General features: G+C 30.8%; 1 protein-coding gene across 1 annotated transcript in view; it reads left to right on the top strand.

The window, feature by feature from the left end:
* The window catches only part of plod3 (procollagen-lysine, 2-oxoglutarate 5-dioxygenase 3), a 37,354-nt gene that overhangs the window by 5,945 nt on the left and 16,409 nt on the right, over positions 1–15,000 (top strand). The window lies entirely within an intron of this gene.

The raw sequence follows: 15,000 nt of genomic DNA on the forward strand, positions 1-15,000 counted from the left end.
TAGAAGAACAACTAGCCGAACTAATATACACTTCAAGCGTTATTAAAGACAAGCTAACACTCAGTCATTAAAAAAGAACAAATAAAAAATAAGCAATCGCAACAAATAGACACAACTGAACACAGATATGATTGAAATAAACCGTGTTTTCAGATTGTCAGGTGTTCAGATACAGAAACTAAAATAACTGCACTTTATAACTAAAATATACATTACAAATATAGTTATTCAGTGAACGAGTGAATTTTCTCTTCTGTTGTTTGATTAGTGTTATTATAGAGACTCATCAGGAATATTAGTGTTATTATAGAGACTCATCAGGAATATTAGTGTTATTATAGAGACTCATCAGGAATATTAGTGTTATTATAGAGACTCATCAGGAATATTAGTGTTATTATAGAGACACATCAGGAATATTAGTGTTATTATAGAGACTCATCAGGAATATTAGTGTTATTATAGAGACTCATCAGGAATATTAGTGTTATTATAGAGACTCATCAGGAATATTAGTGTTATTATAGAGACTCATCAGGAATATTAGTGTTATTATAGAGACTCATCAGGAATATTAGTGTTATTATAGAGACACATCAGGAATATTAGTGTTATTATAGAGACACATCAGGAATATTAGTGTTATTATAGAGACTCATCAGGAATATTAGTGTTATTATAGAGACTCATCAGGAATATTAGTGTTATTATAGAGACTCATCAGGAATATTAGTGTTATTATAGAGACTCATCAGGAATATTAGTGTTATTATAGAGACTCATCAGGAATATTAGTGTTATTATAGAGACTCATCAGGAATATTAGTGTTATTATAGAGACACATCAGGAATATTAGTGTTATTATAGAGACACATCAGGAATATTAGTGTTATTATAGAGACTCATCAGGAATATTAGTGTTATTATAGAGACACATCAGGAATATTAGTGTTATTATAGAGACTCATCAGGAATATTAGTGTTATTATAGAGACTCATCAGGAATATTAGTGTTATTATAGAGACACATCAGGAATATTAGTGTTATTATAGAGACTCATCAGGAATATTAGTGTTATTATAGAGACTCATCAGGAATATTAGTGTTATTATAGAGACTCATCAGGAATATTAGTGTTATTATAGAGACTCATCAGGAATATTAGTGTTATTATAGAGACTCATCAGGAATATTAGTGTTATTATAGAGACTCATCAGGAATATTAGTGTTATTATAGAGACACATCAGGAATATTAGTGTTATTATAGAGACACATCAGGAATATTAGTGTTATTATAGAGACTCATCAGGAATATTAGTGTTATTATAGAGACACATCAGGAATATTAGTGTTATTATAGAGACTCATCAGGAATATTAGTGTTATTATAGAGACTCATCAGGAATATTAGTGTTATTATAGAGACTCATCAGGAATATTAGTGTTATTATAGAGACACATCAGGAATATTAGTGTTATTATAGAGACTCATCAGGAATATTAGTGTTATTATAGAGACTCATCAGGAATATTAGTGTTATTATAGAGACACATCAGGAATATTAGTGTTATTATAGAGACTCATCAGGAATATTAGTGTTATTATAGAGACTCATCAGGAATATTAGTGTTATTATAGAGACTCATCAGGAATATTAGTGTTATTATAGAGACTCATCAGGAATATTAGTGTTATTATAGAGACTCATCAGGAATATTAGTGTTATTATAGAGACTCATCAGGAATATTAGTGTTATTATAGAGACTCATCAGGAATATTAGTGTTATTATAGAGACTCATCAGGAATATTAGTGTTATTATAGAGACTCATCAGGAATATTAGTGTTATTATAGAGACACATCAGGAATATTAGTGTTATTATAGAGACATCAGGAATATTAGTGTTATTATAGAGACTCATCAGGAATATTAGTGTTATTATAGAGACACATCAGGAATATTAGTGTCATTATAGAGACTCATCAGGAATATTAGTGTTATTATAGAGACTCATCAGGAATATTAGTGTTATTATAGAGACTCATCAGGAATATTAGTGTTATTATAGAGACACATCAGGAATATTAGTGTTATTATAGAGACTCATCAGGAATATTAGTGTTATTATAGAGACTCATCAGGAATATTAGTGTTATTATAGAGACACATCAGGAATATTAGTGTTATTATAGAGACACATCAGGAATATTAGTGTTATTATAGAGACACATCAGGAATATTAGTGTTATTATAGAGACTCATCAGGAATATTAGTGTTATTATAGAGACACATCAGGAATATTAGTGTTATTATAGAGACTCATCAGGAATATTAGTGTTATTATAGAGACACATCAGGAATATTAGTGTTATTATAGAGACACATCAGGAATATTAGTGTTATTATAGAGACACATCAGGAATATTAGTGTTATTATAGAGACTCATCAGGAATATTAGTGTTATTATAGAGACTCATCAGGAATATTAGTGTTATTATAGAGACACATCAGGAATATTAGTGTTATTATAGAGACACATCAGGAATATTAGTGTTATTATAGAGACTCATCAGGAATATTAGTGTTATTATAGAGACACATCAGGAATATTAGTGTTATTATAGAGACACATCAGGAATATTAGTGTTATTATAGAGACTCATCAGGAATATTAGTGTATTATAGAGACACATCAGGAATATTAGTGTTATTATAGAGACTCATCAGGAATATTAGTGTTATTATAGAGACTCATCAGGAATATTAGTGTTATTATAGAGACTCATCAGGAATATTAGTGTTATTATAGAGACACATCAGGAATATTAGTGTTATTATAGAGACTCATCAGGAATATTAGTGTTATTATAGAGACACATCAGGAATATTAGTGTTATTATAGAGACACATCAGGAATATTAGTGTTATTATAGAGACACATCAGGAATATTAGTGTTATTATAGAGACACATCAGGAATATTAGTGTTATTATAGAGACACATCAGGAATATTAGTGTTATTATAGAGACACATCAGGAATATTAGTGTTATTATAGAGACTCATCAGGAATATTAGTGTTATTATAGAGACACATCAGGAATATTAGTGTTATTATAGAGACACATCAGGAATATTAGTGTTATTATAGAGACTCATCAGGAATATTAGTGTTATTATAGAGACACATCAGGAATATTAGTGTTATTATAGAGACTCATCAGGAATATTAGTGTTATTATAGAGACTCATCAGGAATATTAGTGTTATTATAGAGACTCATCAGGAATATTAGTGTTATTATAGAGACTCATCAGGAATATTAGTGTTATTATAGAGACACATCAGGAATATTAGTGTTATTATAGAGACACAGCAGGAATATTAGTGTCATTATAGAGACACATCAGGAATATTAGTGTTATTATAGAGACTCATCAGGAATATTAGTGTCATTATAGAGACACATCAGGAATATTAGTGTTATTATAGAGACTCATCAGGAATATTAGTGTTATTATAGAGACTCATCAGGAATATTAGTGTTATTATAGAGACTCATCAGGAATATTAGTGTTATTATAGAGACACATCAGGAATATTAGTGTTATTATAGAGACACATCAGGAATATTAGTGTTATTATAGAGACACATCAGGAATATTAGTGTTATTATAGAGACGGCAGCAGGAATATTAGTGTCATTATAGAGACTCATCAGGAATATTAGTGTTATTATAGAGACACATCAGGAATATTAGTGTTATTATAGAGACACATCAGGAATATTAGTGTTATTATAGAGACTCATCAGGAATATTAGTGTTATTATAGAGACTCATCAGGAATATTAGTGTCATTATAGAGACTCATCAGGAATATTAGTGTTATTATAGAGACACATCAGGAATATTAGTGTTATTAGAGAGACACATCAGGAATATTAGTGTTATTATAGAGACACATCAGGAATATTAGTGTTATTATAGAGACACATCAGGAATATTAGTGTTATTATAGAGACTCATCAGGAATATTAGTGTTATTATAGAGACTCATCAGGAATATTAGTGTCATTATAGAGACTCATCAGGAATATTAGTGTTATTATAGAGACACATCAGGAATATTAGTGTTATTAGAGAGACACATCAGGAATATTAGTGTTATTATAGAGACACATCAGGAATATTAGTGTTATTATAGAGAGACATCAGGAATATTAGTGTTATTATAGAGACTCATCAGGAATATTAGTGTCATTATAGAGACTCATCAGGAATATTAGTGTTATTATAGAGACGGCAGCAGGAATATTAGTGTCATTATAGAGACTCATCAGGAATATTAGTGTTATTATAGAGACACATCAGGAATATTAGTGTTATTATAGAGACGGCAGCAGGAATATTAGTGTTATTATAGAGACGGCAGCAGGAATATTAGTGTTATTATAGAGACACATCAGGAATATTAGTGTTATTATAGAGACGGCAGCAGGAATATTAGTGTTATTATAGAGACTCATCAGGAATATTAGTGTTATTATAGAGACACATCAGGAATATTAGTGTTATTATAGAGACACATCAGGAATATTAGTGTTATTATAGAGACACATCAGGAATATTAGTGTTATTATAGAGACTCATCAGGAATATTAGTGTTATTATAGAGACGGCAGCAGGAATATTAGTGTTATTATAGAGACGGCAGCAGGAATATTAGTGTCATTATAGAGACTCATCAGGAATATTAGTGTTATTATAGAGACGGCAGCAGGAATATTAGTGTTATTATAGAGACGGCAGCAGGAATATTAGTGTTATTATAGAGACTCATCAGGAATATTAGTGTTATTATAGAGACACATCAGGAATATTAGTGTTATTATAGAGACGGCAGCAGGAATATTAGTGTTATTATAGAGACACATCAGGAATATTAGTGTTATTATAGAGACTCATCAGGAATATTAGTGTTATTATAGAGACTCATCAGGAATATTAGTGTTATTATAGAGACGGCAGCAGGAATATTAGTGTTATTATAGAGACTCATCAGGAATATTAGTGTTATTATAGAGACGGCAGCAGGAATATTAGTGTCATTATAGAGACTCATCAGGAATATTAGTGTTATTATAGAGACGGCAGCAGGAATATTAGTGTCATTATAGAGACTCATCAGGAATATTAGTGTTATTATAGAGACGGCAGCAGGAATATTAGTGTTATTATAGAGACGGCAGCAGGAATATTAGTGTTATTATAGAGACTCATCAGGAATATTAGTGTTATTATAGAGACACATCAGGAATATTAGTGTTATTATAGAGACGGCAGCAGGAATATTAGTGTTATTATAGAGACACATCAGGAATATTAGTGTTATTATAGAGACACATCAGGAATATTAGTGTTATTATAGAGACACATCAGGAATATTAGTGTTATTATAGAGACGGCAGCAGGAATATTAGTGTTATTATAGAGACACATCAGGAATATTAGTGTTATTATAGAGACGGCAGCAGGAATATTAGTGTCATTATAGAGACTCATCAGGAATATTAGTGTTATTATAGAGACGGCAGCAGGAATATTAGTGTTATTATAGAGACACATCAGGAATATTAGTGTCATTATAGAGACTCATCAGGAATATTAGTGTTATTATAGAGACGGCAGCAGGAATATTAGTGTTATTATAGAGACACATCAGGAATATTAGTGTTATTATAGAGACGGCAGCAGGAATATTAGTGTTATTATAGAGACGGCAGCAGGAATATTAGTGTCATTATAGAGACTCATCAGGAATATTAGTGTTATTATAGAGACACATCAGGAATATTAGTGTTATTATAGAGACACAGCAGGAATATTAGTGTCATTATAGAGACACATCAGGAATATTAGTGTTATTATAGAGACTCATCAGGAATATTAGTGTCATTATAGAGACACATCAGGAATATTAGTGTTATTATAGAGACTCATCAGGAATATTAGTGTTATTATAGAGACTCATCAGGAATATTAGTGTTATTATAGAGACTCATCAGGAATATTAGTGTTATTATAGAGACACATCAGGAATATTAGTGTTATTATAGAGACACATCAGGAATATTAGTGTTATTATAGAGACACATCAGGAATATTATTGTTATTATAGAGACGGCAGCAGGAATATTAGTGTCATTATAGAGACTCATCAGGAATATTAGTGTTATTATAGAGACACATCAGGAATATTAGTGTTATTATAGAGACACATCAGGAATATTAGTGTTATTATAGAGACTCATCAGGAATATTAGTGTTATTATAGAGACTCATCAGGAATATTAGTGTCATTATAGAGACTCATCAGGAATATTAGTGTTATTATAGAGACACATCAGGAATATTAGTGTTATTAGAGAGACACATCAGGAATATTAGTGTTATTATAGAGACACATCAGGAATATTAGTGTTATTATAGAGACACATCAGGAATATTAGTGTTATTATAGAGACTCATCAGGAATATTAGTGTTATTATAGAGACTCATCAGGAATATTAGTGTCATTATAGAGACTCATCAGGAATATTAGTGTTATTATAGAGACACATCAGGAATATTAGTGTTATTAGAGAGACACATCAGGAATATTAGTGTTATTATAGAGACACATCAGGAATATTAGTGTTATTATAGAGAGACATCAGGAATATTAGTGTTATTATAGAGACTCATCAGGAATATTAGTGTCATTATAGAGACTCATCAGGAATATTAGTGTTATTATAGAGACGGCAGCAGGAATATTAGTGTCATTATAGAGACTCATCAGGAATATTAGTGTTATTATAGAGACACATCAGGAATATTAGTGTTATTATAGAGACGGCAGCAGGAATATTAGTGTTATTATAGAGACGGCAGCAGGAATATTAGTGTTATTATAGAGACACATCAGGAATATTAGTGTTATTATAGAGACGGCAGCAGGAATATTAGTGTTATTATAGAGACTCATCAGGAATATTAGTGTTATTATAGAGACACATCAGGAATATTAGTGTTATTATAGAGACACATCAGGAATATTAGTGTTATTATAGAGACACATCAGGAATATTAGTGTTATTATAGAGACTCATCAGGAATATTAGTGTTATTATAGAGACGGCAGCAGGAATATTAGTGTTATTATAGAGACGGCAGCAGGAATATTAGTGTCATTATAGAGACTCATCAGGAATATTAGTGTTATTATAGAGACGGCAGCAGGAATATTAGTGTTATTATAGAGACACATCAGGAATATTAGTGTCATTATAGAGACTCATCAGGATATTAGTGTTATTATAGAGACGGCAGCAGGAATATTAGTGTTATTATAGAGACACATCAGGAATATTAGTGTTATTATAGAGACGGCAGCAGGAATATTAGTGTTATTATAGAGACGGCAGCAGGAATATTAGTGTTATTATAGAGACTCATCAGGAATATTAGTGTTATTATAGAGACACATCAGGAATATTAGTGTTATTATAGAGACTCATCAGGAATATTAGTGTTATTATAGAGACTCATCAGGAATATTAGTGTTATTATAGAGACTCATCAGGAATATTAGTGTTATTATAGAGACTCATCAGGAATATTAGTGTTATTATAGAGACTCATCAGGAATATTAGTGTTATTATAGAGACACATCAGGAATATTAGTGTTATTATAGAGACACATCAGGAATATTAGTGTTATTATAGAGACTCATCAGGAATATTAGTGTTATTATAGAGACTCATCAGGAATATTAGTGTTATTATAGAGACTCATCAGGAATATTAGTGTTATTATAGAGACTCATCAGGAATATTAGTGTTATTATAGAGACACATCAGGAATATTAGTGTTATTATAGAGACTCATCAGGAATATTAGTGTTATTATAGAGACTCATCAGGAATATTAGTGTTATTATAGAGACTCATCAGGAATATTAGTGTTATTATAGAGACTCATCAGGAATATTAGTGTTATTATAGAGACTCATCAGGAATATTAGTGTTATTATAGAGACTCATCAGGAATATTAGTGTTATTATAGAGACACATCAGGAATATTAGTGTTATTATAGAGACACATCAGGAATATTAGTGTTATTATAGAGACTCATCAGGAATATTAGTGTTATTATAGAGACACATCAGGAATATTAGTGTTATTATAGAGACTCATCAGGAATATTAGTGTTATTATAGAGACTCATCAGGAATATTAGTGTTATTATAGAGACTCATCAGGAATATTAGTGTTATTATAGAGACACATCAGGAATATTAGTGTTATTATAGAGACTCATCAGGAATATTAGTGTTATTATAGAGACTCATCAGGAATATTAGTGTTATTATAGAGACACATCAGGAATATTAGTGTTATTATAGAGACTCATCAGGAATATTAGTGTTATTATAGAGACTCATCAGGAATATTAGTGTTATTATAGAGACTCATCAGGAATATTAGTGTTATTATAGAGACTCATCAGGAATATTAGTGTTATTATAGAGACTCATCAGGAATATTAGTGTTATTATAGAGACACATCAGGAATATTAGTGTTATTATAGAGACATCAGGAATATTAGTGTTATTATAGAGACTCATCAGGAATATTAGTGTTATTATAGAGACACATCAGGAATATTAGTGTCATTATAGAGACTCATCAGGAATATTAGTGTTATTATAGAGACTCATCAGGAATATTAGTGTTATTATAGAGACTCATCAGGAATATTAGTGTTATTATAGAGACACATCAGGAATATTAGTGTTATTATAGAGACTCATCAGGAATATTAGTGTTATTATAGAGACTCATCAGGAATATTAGTGTTATTATAGAGACACATCAGGAATATTAGTGTTATTATAGAGACACATCAGGAATATTAGTGTTATTATAGAGACACATCAGGAATATTAGTGTTATTATAGAGACTCATCAGGAATATTAGTGTTATTATAGAGACACATCAGGAATATTAGTGTTATTATAGAGACTCATCAGGAATATTAGTGTTATTATAGAGACACATCAGGAATATTAGTGTTATTATAGAGACACATCAGGAATATTAGTGTTATTATAGAGACACATCAGGAATATTAGTGTTATTATAGAGACACATCAGGAATATTAGTGTTATTATAGAGACTCATCAGGAATATTAGTGTTATTATAGAGACTCATCAGGAATATTAGTGTTATTATAGAGACACATCAGGAATATTAGTGTTATTATAGAGACACATCAGGAATATTAGTGTTATTATAGAGACTCATCAGGAATATTAGTGTTATTATAGAGACACATCAGGAATATTAGTGTTATTATAGAGACACATCAGGAATATTAGTGTTATTATAGAGACTCATCAGGAATATTAGTGTTATTATAGAGACACATCAGGAATATTAGTGTTATTATAGAGACTCATCAGGAATATTAGTGTTATTATAGAGACTCATCAGGAATATTAGTGTTATTATAGAGACTCATCAGGAATATTAGTGTTATTATAGAGACACATCAGGAATATTAGTGTTATTATAGAGACTCATCAGGAATATTAGTGTTATTATAGAGACACATCAGGAATATTAGTGTTATTATAGAGACACATCAGGAATATTAGTGTTATTATAGAGACACATCAGGAATATTAGTGTTATTATAGAGACACATCAGGAATATTAGTGTTATTATAGAGACACATCAGGAATATTAGTGTTATTATAGAGACACATCAGGAATATTAGTGTTATTATAGAGACTCATCAGGAATATTAGTGTTATTATAGAGACACATCAGGAATATTAGTGTTATTATAGAGACACATCAGGAATATTAGTGTTATTATAGAGACTCATCAGGAATATTAGTGTTATTATAGAGACACATCAGGAATATTAGTGTTATTATAGAGACTCATCAGGAATATTAGTGTTATTATAGAGACTCATCAGGAATATTAGTGTTATTATAGAGACTCATCAGGAATATAGTGTTATTATAGAGACTCATCAGGAATATTAGTGTTATTATAGAGACACATCAGGAATATTAGTGTTATTATAGAGACACAGCAGGAATATTAGTGTCATTATAGAGACACATCAGGAATATTAGTGTTATTATAGAGACTCATCAGGAATATTAGTGTCATTATAGAGACACATCAGGAATATTAGTGTCATTATAGAGACTCATCAGGAATATTAGTGTTATTATAGAGACTCATCAGGAATATTAGTGTTATTATAGAGACTCATCAGGAATATTAGTGTTATTATAGAGACACATCAGGAATATTAGTGTTATTATAGAGACACATCAGGAATATTAGTGTTATTATAGAGACACATCAGGAATATTAGTGTTATTATAGAGACGGCAGCAGGAATATTAGTGTCATTATAGAGACTCATCAGGAATATTAGTGTTATTATAGAGACACATCAGGAATATTAGTGTTATTATAGAGACACATCAGGAATATTAGTGTTATTATAGAGACTCATCAGGAATATTAGTGTTATTATAGAGACTCATCAGGAATATTAGTGTTATTATAGAGACTCATCAGGAATATTAGTGTCATTATAGAGACTCATCAGGAATATTAGTGTTATTATAGAGACACATCAGGAATATTAGTGTTATTAGAGAGACACATCAGGAATATTAGTGTTATTATAGAGACACATCAGGAATATTAGTGTTATTATAGAGACACATCAGGAATATTAGTGTTATTATAGAGACTCATCAGGAATATTAGTGTTATTATAGAGACTCATCAGGAATATTAGTGTCATTATAGAGACTCATCAGGAATATTAGTGTTATTATAGAGACACATCAGGAATATTAGTGTTATTAGAGAGACACATCAGGAATATTAGTGTTATTATAGAGACACATCAGGAATATTAGTGTTATTATAGAGACTCATCAGGAATATTAGTGTCATTATAGAGACTCATCAGGAATATTAGTGTTATTATAGAGACGGCAGCAGGAATATTAGTGTCATTATAGAGACTCATCAGGAATATTAGTGTTATTATAGAGACACATCAGGAATATTAGTGTTATTATAGAGACGGCAGCAGGAATATTAGTGTTATTATAGAGACTCATCAGGATATTAGTGTTATTATAGAGACACATCAGGAATATTAGTGTTATTATAGAGACACATCAGGAATATTAGTGTTATTATAGAGACACATCAGGAATATTAGTGTTATTATAGAGACTCATCAGGAATATTAGTGTTATTATAGAGACGGCAGCAGGAATATTAGTGTTATTATAGAGACGGCAGCAGGAATATTAGTGTCATTATAGAGACTCATCAGGAATATTAGTGTTATTATAGAGACGGCAGCAGGAATATTAGTGTCATTATAGAGACTCATCAGGAATATTAGTGTTATTATAGAGACGGCAGCAGGAATATTAGTGTTATTATAGAGACGGCAGCAGGAATATTAGTGTTATTATAGAGACTCATCAGGAATATTAGTGTTATTATAGAGACACATCAGGAATATTAGTGTTATTATAGAGACGGCAGCAGGAATATTAGTGTTATTATAGAGACACATCAGGAATATTAGTGTTATTATAGAGACTCATCAGGAATATTAGTGTTATTATAGAGACTCATCAGGAATATTAGTGTTATTATAGAGACGGCAGCAGGAATATTAGTGTTATTATAGAGACTCATCAGGAATATTAGTGTTATTATAGAGACGGCAGCAGGAATATTAGTGTCATTATAGAGACTCATCAGGAATATTAGTGTTATTATAGAGACGGCAGCAGGAATATTAGTGTTATTATAGAGACGGCAGCAGGAATATTAGTGTTATTATAGAGACTCATCAGGAATATTAGTGTTATTATAGAGACACATCAGGAATATTAGTGTTATTATAGAGACACATCAGGAATATTAGTGTTATTATAGAGACGGCAGCAGGAATATTAGTGTTATTATAGAGACACATCAGGAATATTAGTGTTATTATAGAGACGGCAGCAGGAATATTAGTGTTATTATAGAGACGGCAGCAGGAATATTAGTGTCATTATAGAGACTCATCAGGAATATTAGTGTTATTATAGAGACGGCAGCAGGAATATTAGTGTTATTATAGAGACACATCAGGAATATTAGTGTCATTATAGAGACTCATCAGGAATATTAGTGTTATTATAGAGACGGCAGCAGGAATATTAGTGTTATTATAGAGACACATCAGGAATATTAGTGTTATTATAGAGACGGCAGCAGGAATATTAGTGTTATTATAGAGACGGCAGCAGGAATATTAGTGTCATTATAGAGACTCATCAGGAATATTAGTGTTATTATAGAGACACATCAGGAATATTAGTGTTATTATAGAGACACAGCAGGAATATTAGTGTCATTATAGAGACACATCAGGAATATTAGTGTTATTATAGAGACTCATCAGGAATATTAGTGTCATTATAGAGACACATCAGGAATATTAGTGTTATTATAGAGACTCATCAGGAATATTAGTGTTATTATAGAGACTCATCAGGAATATTAGTGTTATTATAGAGACTCATCAGGAATATTAGTGTTATTATAGAGACACATCAGGAATATTAGTGTTATTATAGAGACACATCAGGAATATTAGTGTTATTATAGAGACACATCAGGAATATTAGTGTTATTATAGAGACGGCAGCAGGAATATTAGTGTCATTATAGAGACTCATCAGGAATATTAGTGTTATTATAGAGACACATCAGGAATATTAGTGTTATTATAGAGACACATCAGGAATATTAGTGTTATTATAGAGACTCATCAGGAATATTAGTGTTATTATAGAGACTCATCAGGAATATTAGTGTCATTATAGAGACTCATCAGGAATATTAGTGTTATTATAGAGACACATCAGGAATATTAGTGTTATTAGAGAGACACATCAGGAATATTAGTGTTATTATAGAGACACATCAGGAATATTAGTGTTATTATAGAGACTCATCAGGAATATTAGTGTTATTATAGAGACTCATCAGGAATATTAGTGTCATTATAGAGACTCATCAGGAATATTAGTGTTATTATAGAGACACATCAGGAATATTAGTGTTATTAGAGAGACACATCAGGAATATTAGTGTTATTATAGAGACACATCAGGAATATTAGTGTTATTATAGAGAGACATCAGGAATATTAGTGTTATTATAGAGACTCATCAGGAATATTAGTGTCATTATAGAGACTCATCAGGAATATTAGTGTTATTATAGAGACGGCAGCAGGAATATTAGTGTCATTATAGAGACTCATCAGGAATATTAGTGTTATTATAGAGACACATCAGGAATATTAGTGTTATTATAGAGACGGCAGCAGGAATATTAGTGTTATTATAGAGACGGCAGCAGGAATATTAGTGTTATTATAGAGACACATCAGGAATATTAGTGTTATTATAGAGACGGCAGCAGGAATATTAGTGTTATTATAGAGACTCATCAGGAATATTAGTGTTATTATAGAGACACATCAGGAATATTAGTGTTATTATAGAGACACATCAGGAATATTAGTGTTATTATAGAGACACATCAGGAATATTAGTGTTATTATAGAGACTCATCAGGAATATTAGTGTTATTATAGAGACGGCAGCAGGAATATTAGTGTTATTATAGAGACGGCAGCAGGAATATTAGTGTCATTATAGAGACTCATCAGGAATATTAGTGTTATTATAGAGACGGCAGCAGGAATATTAGTGTCATTATAGAGACTCATCAGGAATATTAGTGTTATTATAGAGACGGCAGCAGGAATATTAGTGTTATTATAGAGACGGCAGCAGGAATATTAGTGTTATTATAGAGACTCATCAGGAATATTAGTGTTATTATAGAGACACATCAGGAATATTAGTGTTATTATAGAGACGGCAGCAGGAATATTAGTGTTATTATAGAGACACATCAGGAATATTAGTGTTATTATAGAGACTCATCAGGAATATTAGTGTTATTATAGAGACTCATCAGGAATATTAGTGTTATTAGAGACTCATCAGGAATATTAGTGTTATTATAGAGACTCATCAGGAATATTAGTGTTATTATAGAGACTCATCAGGAATATTAGTGTTATTATAGAGACGGCAGCAGGAATATTAGTGTTATTATAGAGACTCATCAGGAATATTAGTGTTATTATAGAGACGGCAGCAGGAATATTAGTGTCATTATAGAGACTCATCAGGAATATTAGTGTTATTATAGAGACGGCAGCAGGAATATTAGTGTCATTATAGAGACTCATCAGGAATATTAGTGTTATTATAGAGACGGCAGCAGGAATATTAGTGTTATTATAGAGACGGCAGCAGGAATATTAGTGTTATTATAGAGACTCATCAGGAATATTAGTGTTATTATAGAGACACATCAGGAATATTAGTGTTATTATAGAGACACATCAGGAATATTAGTGTTATTATAGAGACGGCAGCAGGAATATTAGTGTTATTATAGAGACACATCAGGAATATTAGTGTTATTATAGAGACACATCAGGAATATTAGTGTAATTATAGAGACACATCAGGAATATTAGTGTTATTATAGAGACGGCAGCAGGAATATTAGTGTTATTATAGAGACGGCAGCAGGAATATTAGTGTCATTATAGAGACTCATCAGGAATATTAGTGTTATTATAGAGACGGCAGCAGGAATATTAGTGTTATTATAGAGACACATCAGGAATATTAGTGTCATTATAGAGACTCATCAGGAATATTAGTGTTATTATAGAGACGGCAGCAGGAATATTAGTGTTATTATAGAGACACATCAGGAATATTAGTGTTA

The sequence above is a fragment of the Phoxinus phoxinus genome (assembly GCF_949152265.1).
Source record: "Phoxinus phoxinus genome assembly, chromosome: 18".
NCBI classification, from domain to species: Eukaryota; Metazoa; Chordata; class Actinopteri; order Cypriniformes; family Leuciscidae; genus Phoxinus; species Phoxinus phoxinus.